The sequence below is a fragment of the Mytilus californianus genome, unplaced genomic scaffold, assembly GCF_021869535.1.
Source record: "Mytilus californianus isolate M0D057914Y unplaced genomic scaffold, xbMytCali1.0.p SCAF_3, whole genome shotgun sequence".
Lineage (NCBI taxonomy): Eukaryota > Metazoa > Mollusca > Bivalvia > Mytilida > Mytilidae > Mytilus > Mytilus californianus.
The window spans coordinates 91605744-91617117 of NW_026262679.1; the positions used below are offsets into that span (position 1 = coordinate 91605744).

The 11374-nt window shown below is 33.4% G+C and overlaps 1 long non-coding RNA gene across 1 annotated transcript in view; it reads right to left on the minus strand.

The window, feature by feature from the left end:
* The window catches only part of LOC127735408 (uncharacterized), a 65865-nt gene extending 62889 nt beyond the window's left edge, over nt 1–2976 (minus strand). Inside the window, exon 1 of the long non-coding RNA XR_007998383.1 lies at nt 2313–2976. This is a non-coding gene — a long non-coding RNA (uncharacterized LOC127735408). The remainder of the gene's footprint in view (nt 1–2312) is intronic.
* Between the last annotated feature and the right edge of the window lie 8398 nt (nt 2977–11374).

The following is an 11374-nucleotide window of genomic DNA, read 5'->3' on the forward strand; positions in this document are numbered from 1 at the left end:
TGTGTCCACACTTGTTCAGTATACAAGATATTTTTTTGTAAAATAAATAAAAAAACGTAATACATGTACTGGAAATGTGTACTTTTTTTTATAATAACAGCAGTTCCAACTTCTCGTCTATTACGTAGTTTACGGAAACTATCGATTGATTGAATGGTTATGAATGTCCAGTAGCAAATATTACATGCACACCAGGACGAGAATACGTTGACGTGATGTGAAAATGAAGTATTCGTGTTGTCAAGACCTACATACTTGGTCAATTTTTGAACTAGTTCACAAGGTAACAGTCGTTATTCCCGGATCGATACGAGTTGAAAAGTCTTCGTTCTAGTAAGATGTGTACTTTGGGGCGAAGCGGAAAATAATAATTTTCAAATTTTTTTGTTAACCCTAAAGGGATTATATGTTGTTTTTTGCACTCAAGGCTAGTATACGTTATGGTGGTGGTAGCGACAATTATGTAGCTGTTTTTCTAAACAATGTCCGTAATATAAAAAGTTCCACTATGTTTACACCAGTTGTATGTATTTATCGTACACATACATGTCTTACAGGACTAAAAATTTCGCTGCATGTTTATTCTTGCTTTTATTCTTTGTGTAGTTTTTAAAATACAAACATAGAAAGACCAATTCCTATAAGGTAACTTTGTACCCCTCTCTCTCTTTTTTTTTTTTTTTTTTTGTGAAAACGACGTGGATGCACGTGCTGTCATGCTTCCGGGTAGCTACGCCCCTGCTAGTTCCCTCTTTGATATATAATCAGATTGGCCACGTTATTACTGGTGACCTAAACACTGTCAATAACACTTCGGCGCGAAATGTGTTATCCAAAGACCAGAAATACCGTGAGCATAAATCCATCAATTGGAAACACAACTTCTAAATACTGATGGATTCAGTCGAGGATTATGCAAGGCAATGGGTTAAAAGCGAGAAAAAAAGACATATATACTCTTTCCGCATGGATGAAGGCTGTGAGGTCGTTGATACAATGTAACAAATCAGAATTTAAATATAATGCTCCGCAGGGCGCAGCTTGATACGACCGCAGAGGTCGAACCCTGAACAGTTGGGGCAAGTATGGACACAACATTCAAGCTTGATACAGCTCTGAATTTGGATTGTGATTAAATATTTGACACAGCATAGGTTACTGACACAGAATGAATGTGGTCTAAGAACTTAAAATTTTTAAATTGGACATTCACCTCACCTATTATGGTCCAATATCCAAAATCTAAATACATGGTTAGATTCAGCATATCAAAGAACCCCAAGAATTCAATTTTTGATGAAATCAAACAAAGTTTAATTTAGGACCCTTTTGACCTCAATGTGGACAAAGCTGATAACGGGGCCCAAAAATCAAAAATCTAAATACATGGTTAAATTCAGCATATCAAAGAACCCCATATATTCAATTTTTGTTGAAATCAAACAAAGTTTAATTTTGGACCCCGATTTGGACCAACTTGAAAACTGGGTCCATAATCAAAAATCTAAATACATGTTTAGATTCAGCATATCAAAGAACCCTAAGAATTCAATTTTTGTTAAAATCAAACTAAGTTTAATTTTGGACCCTTTGGACCTTAATGTAGACCAATTTGAAAACAGAACCAAAAATTAAGAATCTAATTACACGGTTAGATTCGGCATATCAAAGAACCCCAATAATTCAATTTTTGATGAAATCAAACAAAAAGTTTAATTTTGGACCCTTTGGACCTCAGTGTGGACCAATTTAAAAACAGGCTCAAAATCCAAAAACTTAATGCACGGTTAGATTCAGCATATTAAAGAACTCCAAGAATTCAAGAATAAAACCCCATTGAAATTGGTCAAGAAATAAGCAATCTATACGAAGTATCTTCTTTTGCACAATACTGTGCAATTGAATATTTCTTGCTATTGCGCAATACTGTACAATTGACAATTTCTTGCTATTGCGCAATATTGTGCTATTGGATATTTCTTGCTATCGCGCAATACTGTGCAATTGAAGATTTCTTGCTATTGCGCAATACTGTGCAATGGAAGATTTCTTGCTATTGTGCAATACTGTGCAATTGAAAATTTCTTGCTATTGCACAATACTTATTATATAATAATTTACACATCCTGTTTGGTGTGTATCTCCTACCATATCATTATTATTTGCTTTTAAATATAAATCAGAAATAACCAACTTAAAATGGAAAATTTTAAAAGAAAAAAAAAAGGAAACCCCCCCCCCAAATTGTTTGAAACCCCTTATGATTCATCACCCCCAAACTCAATCACAGCCTTCCCTTTGTGGTATGGTACCTTGCAGTACAGTTTCAGAGAGATCCATACACTTGAACACAAGTTATTGTCCTGAAACTAGAAAAATGCTTGTTTTTTCCCTTTTTTGGCCCCTAATTCCTAAAATTTTGAGGCAATTACCCCCAAAATCAATCCCAGCCTTCCCTTTGTGGTATGGTTCCTTGCAGTACAATTTCAGAGAGATCCATACACTTGAACACAAGTTATTGTCCTGAAACTAGAAAAATGCTTGTTTTTTCCCCTTTTTGGCCCCTAATTCCTAAAATTTTGAGGCAATTACCCCAAAATCAATCCCAGCCTTCCCTTTGTGGTATGGTACCTTGCAGTACAATTTCAGAGAGATCCATACACTTGAACACAAGTAATTGTCTGGAAACTAGAAAAATGCTATTTTTGGCCCCTTATTCCTAAAATTTTGAGGCAATTACCCCCAAACTCAATTCCAGCTTTCCCTTTGTGATATGGAACCTTGTAGTTCAATTTCAGAAAAATCCATACACTTACACACAAGTTATTATCAAGAAACTAGAAAAATGCTTGTTTTTTGCCCCTTTTTTGGCCCCTAATTCCTAAAATTTTGAGGCAATTACCCCCAAAATCAATCCCAGCATTCCCTTTGTGATATGGAACCTTGTGGTACAATGTCAGAGAGATCCATACACTATTGTTTTTCTTTAATTGTTTAACATTTCTTACCGATATAACATGTTACTTTTATTATTCTTCCCTTAGTTTATTTAATTTGTATTTACATTGTGTCATAGGTCAAATTTATTTGTTCAGTGTATGTTCAATGGTGTTAATATGTCCTTTGATTGAGTTAAGCTATTTCAGTTGATATTTTATAGTGTGTCCTTCTATGTTGTGATGTAACACTATTGTTTCAGAAAAAGGGTGAAGGTTTGGTACCATTAAAACGTTTAAACCTGCTGCATTTGTTTGCACCTGTCCTAAGTCAGGAATCTGATGTTCAGTAGTTGTCGTTTGTTGATGTGGTTCATAAGTGTTTCTCGTTTCTCGTTTTTTATATAGATTAGACCGTTGGTTTTCCCGTTTGAATGGTTTTACACTAGTAATTTTTTGGGGCCCTTTATAGCTTACTGTTCGGTGTGAGCCAAGGCTCCGTGTTGAAGACCGTACTGTGACCTATAATGGTTTACTTTTATAAATTTTGACTTGGATGGAGAGTTGTCTCATTGGCACTCATACCACATCTTCTTATATCTACTAACACACAAGTTATGTCTGGAAGTTACAAAAATGCTTATTTTTGGCCCCTAATTCCTTAACTGTTGGTACCATAACCCCCAAAATCAATCCCAACCATCCTTTTGTGGTATTGAACCTTATGGTAAAATTTCACGGAGATCCATTCACTTAAACTAAAGTTAGAGTGCGAAAACCAATGTGTCTTCTGACGACGACGACGACGCCAACGTCATACCAATATACGACCAAAATTTTTTAAATTTTTGCGGTCGTATAAAACTGAATGGGTCTATGAATACACATTATAGACACAAATGTAAGGCACCTGTCCTACCTCCATGACAAATATGTTGTTGTTCCGGCAAAAAAGCCTTGAACATCATCGTTTTTGTGTGTAAATCACATTACATAAACTACTTGATAAATGAATTAGGTATTGACAATTTACTTGGAAACTCAACATATACCCCCACGACACTTACATTTGTACCAAGGAGGAAATCCTGGATAACTATAGGTCTGTTCAATGTTGCTTTGGAATTTATACCAAAGATGAAGAACTGGATCTTCCTTCACTGCATTGGATACCTTAATTACACAATTAACAGCTACACACAACGTTGTATTGCTGGATCTTCCAAGTGCTCCGCAAAACCTCTTTCTAAAATATTAACATCAATCTTATCAGCATTCAAAGCTGGGCTTCAAAGTTATAGCGCAACTACATATTCTAGAGGTGGTGTGAATCGGATGTGGATACTTAAAAATTCGAAAGATTTGTTAGAGTACATACAATCTAAGACTCTTTCATCTTGCAGTAGTATTAAAACATTTGACTTTTCTACACTTTACACAAGTATTCCCAATTCCAAACTAAAAGACAAATTAAAAAAATTGATCCTGCTTTGTTTCATAAAAAAGAATGGCCAACGTAGATACAAGTATCTTGTCTTTGGGAGGGATAAATCGTACTTTGTAAAAAACACTTCAATTCAATCAAAAAATTCTTGAAACTGACGTTAATAAGATGCTTGATTTCTTGATTGACAACATATTTGTTACGTTTAGGGGACGTGGTTTTCAACAAACAATCGGCATTCCCATGGGAACATACTGTACTCCTCTTCTTGCCGACTTGTTCCTTTAAATATATGAGGCTGACTTAATACAAAAGCTTCTTAGGAATAATGAAAAGAAGCTAGCATTATCCTTAAACTTCACTTTCCCCTATATAGATGATGTCCTCTCATTAAGTAATTCAAAGTTTGGTGACTATGCTGAAAGCATCTATCCCATCGAGCTTGACATAAAGAATACAACAAGTACAGTTAAGTCTGCCTCATATCTTGTCTTACACCTAGAAATTAACAATGAGGGTCCGTTGAGAACAAAACTTTACGACAAGAGATGATTTCAGCTTCTCACTTGAGAACTTTCCATGTCTTATAGCAACATTCCAGCAGCACCTGCATATGGAGTATATATCTCCCAGTTGAAACGATATTCCAGGACTTGCATTTCCTATCATGATTTTCCGATACTCACAAGGAAGCTACTAAACCAAGAGTTCCAAGTGGTGAAGTTGAAATCATCCCTTTGAAATTTTTACGGACGCCATCATGAGTTGGTTGAACCTTGTAGAATATCAGTTTCACTGATGACGACAGGTATGTTCAAACTGTCATAACCACAATCCCATCCTATTTTCTCTGAATGTGACCTACCGAATTAGATCTATTACTGGATTTGTTCTTACATGAGTAACACAACAGGTTTCCTTTCCAGAGCACCTGATATCACCCCTTTTATTTTTTTAATTGTTCATCCTCCTTTTTATACGACCGCAAAAATTGAAAATTTTTTGGTCGTATATTGGTATGACGTTGGCGTCGTCGTCGTCGTCGTCCGGCGTCTGGCGTCGTCCGGCGACGTCCGAAGACACATTGGTTTTCGCACTCTAACTTTAGTTTAAGTGAATGGATCTCCATGAAATTTTACCATAAGGTTCAATACCACGAAAGGAAGGTTGGGATTGATTTTGGGGGTTATGGTACCAACAGTTAAGGAATTAGGGGCCAAAAAGGGGCCAAAAATAAGCATTTTTGTAACTTCCAGACAATAACTTGTGTGTAAGTGTATGGATCTCTCTGACATTGTACCACAAGGTTCCATATCACAAAGGGAAGGCTGTAATTGATTTTGGGGGTAATTGCCTCAAAATTTTAGGAATTAGGGGCCAAAAAAGGGGCAAAAAACAAGCATTTTTCTAGTTTCATGACAATAACTTGTGTGTAAGTGTTTGGATATTTCTGAAATTGTACTACAAGGTTCCATATCACAAAGGGAAAGCTGGAATTGAGTTTGTGGGTAATTGCCCAAAACGTTTAGGAATAGGGGGCCAAAAAGGGGCCAAAAATAAGCATTTTTCTAGTTTCCAGACAATAACTTGTGTTCAAGTGTATGGATCTCTCTGAAATTGTACTGCAAGGTACCATACCACAAAGGGAAGGCTGGGATTGAGTTTGGGGGTGATGAATCATAAGGGGGGTTCAAAAAATTTGGGGGGGGATTTTTTTTTTTCTTTTTTTTTCCTTTTTTTTTTTCTTTTAAAATTTTCCATTTTAAGTTGGTTATTTCTGATTAATATTTAAAAGCAAATAATAATGATATGGTAGGAGATACACACCAAACAGGATGTGTAAATTATTATATAATAAGTATTGTGCAATAGCAAGAAATTTTCAATTGCACAGTATTGCACAATTGCAAGAAATCTTCAATTGCACAGTATTGCGCAATAGCAAGAAATCTTCAATTGCACAGTATTGCGCAATAGCAAGAAATATCCAATAGCACAATATTGCGCTATAGCAAGAAATTGTCAATTGTACAGTATTGCACAATAGCAAGAAATATTCAATTGCACAGTATTGTGCAAAAGAAGATACTTCGTATAAATTGCTTATTTCTTGATCAATTTCAATGGGGTTTTATTCTTGAATTCTTGGGGTTCTTTAATATGCTGAATCTAACCAAGTATTAAGTTTTTGGATTTTGGGCCCCGTTTTTAAATTGGTCCACATTGAGGTCCAAAGGGTCCAAAATATAACTTTGTTTGATTTCATCAAAAATTGAATTATTGGGGTTCTTTGATATGCCGAATCTAACCGTGTATTTAGATTCTTAATTTTTGGTTCCGTTTTCAAATTGGTCTACATTAAGGTCAAAAGGGTCCAAAATTAAACTTAGTTTGATTTTAACAAAAATTGAATTTTTAGGGTTCTTTGATATGCTGAATCTAAACATGTATTTAGATTTTTGATTATGGGCCCAGTTTTCAAGTTGGTCCAAATCGGGGTCCAAAATTAAACTTTGTTTGATTTCAACAAAAATTGAATATATGGGGTTCTTTGATATGCTGAATCTAACCATGTATTTAGATTTTTGATTTTTGGGCCCCGTTATCAACTTTGTCCACATTGAGGTCAAAAGGGTCCAAAATTCAACTTTGTTTGATTTCATCAAAAATTGAATTCTTGGGGTTCTTTGATATGCTGAATCTAACCATGTATTTAGATTTTTTATTTGTGGACCCGCTATCAAATTGGTTCATATTGAGGTCAAAAGGGTCCAAAATTAAACTTTGTTTGATTTCATCAAAAATTGAATTATTGGGGTTCTTTGATATGCCAAATCTAACCGTGTATTTAGATTTTTAATTTTGGGTCCCGTTTTTAAATTGGTCTACATTAAGGTCCAAAGGGTCCAAAATTAAACTTAGTTTGATTTTAACAAAAATTGAATTCTTGGGGTTCTTTGATATGCTGAATCAAAACATGTGTTTAGATTTTTGATTATGGGCCCAGTTTTCAAGTTGGTCCAAGTTGGGGTCCAAAATTTAACTTTGTTTGATTTCAACAAAAATTGAATATATGGGGTTCTTTGATATGCTGAATCTAAACATGTATTTAGATTTTAGATTTTTGGCCCAGTATTCAAGTTGGTCCAAATTGAGGTCCAAAATTAAACTTTGTTTGATTTCAACAAAAATTGAATATATGGGGTTCTTTGATATGCTGAATCTTACCATGTATTTAGATTTTTTATTTTGTGGGCCCGCTATCAAATTGGTTCATATTGAGGTCAAAAGGGTCCAAAATTAAACTTTATTTGATTTCATCAAAAATTGAATTATTGGGGTTCTTTGATATGCCAAATCTAACCGTGTTTTTAGATTTTTAATTTTGGGTCCCGTTTTTTAAATTGGTCTACATTAAGGTCCAAAGGGTCCAAAATTAAACTTAGTTTGATTTTAACAAAAATTGAATTCTTGGGGTACTTTGATATGCTGAATCTAAACATGTGTTTAGATTTTTGATTATGGGACCAGTTTTCAAGTTGGTCCAAGTTGGGGTCCAAAATTAAACTTTGTTTGATTTCAACAAAAATTGAATATATGGGGTTCTTTGATATGCTGAATCTAACCATGTATTTTGATTTTGGACATTGGACCATAAAAGGTAAATTAAAAAAATTGAAGTTCTTAGACCACATTCTTTCTGTGTCAGAAACCTATGCTGTGTCAAATATTTAATCACAATTCAAATTCAGAGCTGTATCAAGCTTGAATGTTGTGTCCATACTTGCCCCAACTGTTCAGGGTTCGACCTCTGCGGTCGTATCAAGCTGCGCCCAGCAAAGCATTTTATTATAATATATTTTAAGTATTAGCTGCCATGTTCTTTGATCTGTGGGAATATTGGACATGTTTTTAAAACTAGAATTGCAAAGAAAGAATGTGGCCAATGAACCTGTAGATTCATTTGACCATTTTTTTTTTTTTTTTGTCACAAATTTTGTATAGTTTTAGAAAATGTTCAATTGCTTAATATAAAAATTTGTAAGGGTTCCGTGGAACCCAGTGTCTCGCCTACTTTTGCTGTTAATCGCAGGCTCAACAAAAATGAGGAAAAAAATCTATAACAATATTCCTTTAGATATTATCTTTTGATTGTAAGTAGCTTCTGTCAAAGTTTGGTATAAATCCAGAATATTTTATGAATCTAATAAATGTTTTAAAAACTTTAACTGCAGACTGTATTTAATGTTGACTGGAAGAAAAACAAAGTCCATTTATAAGTAAAATATGGATAAACAGGTACAAAATTTAACAAAATTTCCTTCTAGATACTAGCTTTTGATCATAAACAAGCTTCTGTCCAAGTTTGGTAGAAATCTAGGATAGTTTAAGAAAGTTATTAAAATTTTTAAAACTTTAACCAGAGTGAATGTATTGTTTCCTGGCAGAAAAACTAAGTCCATTTATAAGTAAAATACGGAAAAAAGGAATTTTTTTTTTTAACAAATTTACTTCTGGATACTATCTTATGATCATAAACAAGCTTCTGTCCAAGTTTGGTACAAATCCAGGATAGTTTAAGAAAGTTATTAAAATTTTAAAAACTTTAACCACAGAGTGAATGTAATGTTTCCCGGTAGAAAAACTAAGTCCATTTACAAGTAAAATACGGAAAAACAGGAATTTTATTTTTACAAAATTTACTTCTGGATACTATCTTATGATCATAAACAAGCTTCTGTCCAAGTTTGGTAGAAATCTAGGATAGTTTAAGAAAGTTATTAAAATTTTAAAAACTTTAACCACAGAGTGAATATTTGTGGACGCCGCCGACGGAATGTAGGATCGCTATGTCTCGCTTTTTCGACTTAAGTCGAGGGCTCGACAAAAATGTAATATTTTAAGTTATAGCAGTCAGCTATATTTAAAAGTATCGAGTATTAAATAAACTCATCATAGATACCAGGATTAAAATTGTGTACTCCAGCATGCGTTTCATCTACAAAAGACTCATCAGTGATGCTGAATCAACAAGCATTCTGAGAGTATTGCATAGCAATACGTAGTCCCCTACCAGTTAAAAAAATAATTGTACTGGAACAAAATGCTAACTTGATCTATAAATTGTCATGGTGTAAACTATATAACAAATATCAAGTCAATATCTTCAAGCATGACGGAAAAAAGGGTGGAAAACTGATTATTTTGTTCTAAGTCCAAGGACCACAACTCTGCACAAAATCATCAGACCGGAACAACATGCAAGCTTGATCTGTACCTTGTCATGATAAAACAATGTACCAATTATTATATCAATATCTTCAAGCATGACGAAAAAAAGTGCAGAAAACTGAATATCTGAGTGAATTTTCTAACTCTGCACAAAATTATCAGACAGGAACAAAATTCGAACTTGATCTGTAACTTGTCATGATAAAACAATATACCAAATATCAAATCAATATCTTAAAGCATGAAGAAAAAAAGTGTGGAAAACTGATTTGCCGAACTGACGGATGGACAGACAGACAGACAGACGGAGTGCAAACCTAAAGTCCCCTTCAACTTCGTCGGTAGGGGACTAAAAAAGTTAAAAAGGCCAAATAAAGTACTACGTTGAAGAGAATTTCTGAGAAAAATGTCATACCTTTCTTCAAATATTTGCTTACAATTTTACCTTTTTCACTGATTTTGTCCCAAGTATGAAATTTTCTATTCAGGTAACATGTGACCACAGTAATTAGCTACTTGACAGGTGGGGTTGTTAGATGTTTTTTTCTAAAAGATACCAGTCCATGATTTGGATAAAATAGGAAAAGTATGTGTAAATATGATTTTGAAGTTTGTTGTATACTTTGGCCTGATTGCACATTTCAGTATTGTTAAGCTGGCTTCAATGGATATAAAATCTTAGAAAAAATATGATGGGTAGACAGGAAACGTTGAATGATTGATTGTTGGTTGCTTAACAGATAGGAAACAACATGCAATAATTTAAAAATTGCATTACAAATACAGGCAACCAGCTGTTGAAAGGTAAAATATGACACACTTACACTTACTTCACTGATGATGCAAATAAAAGGGAGTGTCTGAAAATATAAAACAAAGCAGTGATAAATATATTAGCATCTTCAATTTAACATGTAACAAATTTATTTCTCTCCTAGGTACACATAGTCAATAAATATCACAGCTCAATATATAACAATATAGACATTTACAAATCATGTAACATAAAAAAATAGCATGCACCTATAAACATTTTGAGAATTAAAAAAAAAATTCTATACTTTTTCTAAATTTGTTTTCTTTTGAAATAACTGTTGATTACTGAAAATGATTATTTATATTTATCAAAATATATTTCAAATCAGGCATTTACAATAATAATTTCAGTTAACATAATATCCTGTACACCAATGTCCAAAATCTATCAAACTTGCCCTCATTCTATCATTGACATGTTGTACATTAACTTTATACAATTGCATGGATTATGAAAAAAATGTTCAGTCCTTAATATGATTTACCCTAAGCATTTTCTAATAACATTTGTTTCAATCAGAGTAAACTTCTGTTTTGTGAAAAATCACATACAGCTTAATTTGTTGGTTGTCAAAAACAATTTTTGAAAAATACAGAAAAAACAAATGTCAAAGATAAATAAAAGAAAACTGAATAATGGACACTTGATGAACTGACAAAGTCATTGAAGTAGGACTACTCATAACAACTAGTCAGTCCTCTGTTCAGACGAAAATGCTGGATGTTTCTGACATGTCAATGTTGTGTGAAAAGTAACTTAAACAAAAACAATCATATACTTATGAAAACTATACCAAAAATAAGAAATTCATTCAATATAGGAAATTCACAAATATACACAAAAACAATAAAATCGAAATTTGTTTCATGACCATATGCACCATAAATAGTATTTCAGTAAATGTATACATCATAGATAACAAATAATATATTTGAAATATAATTC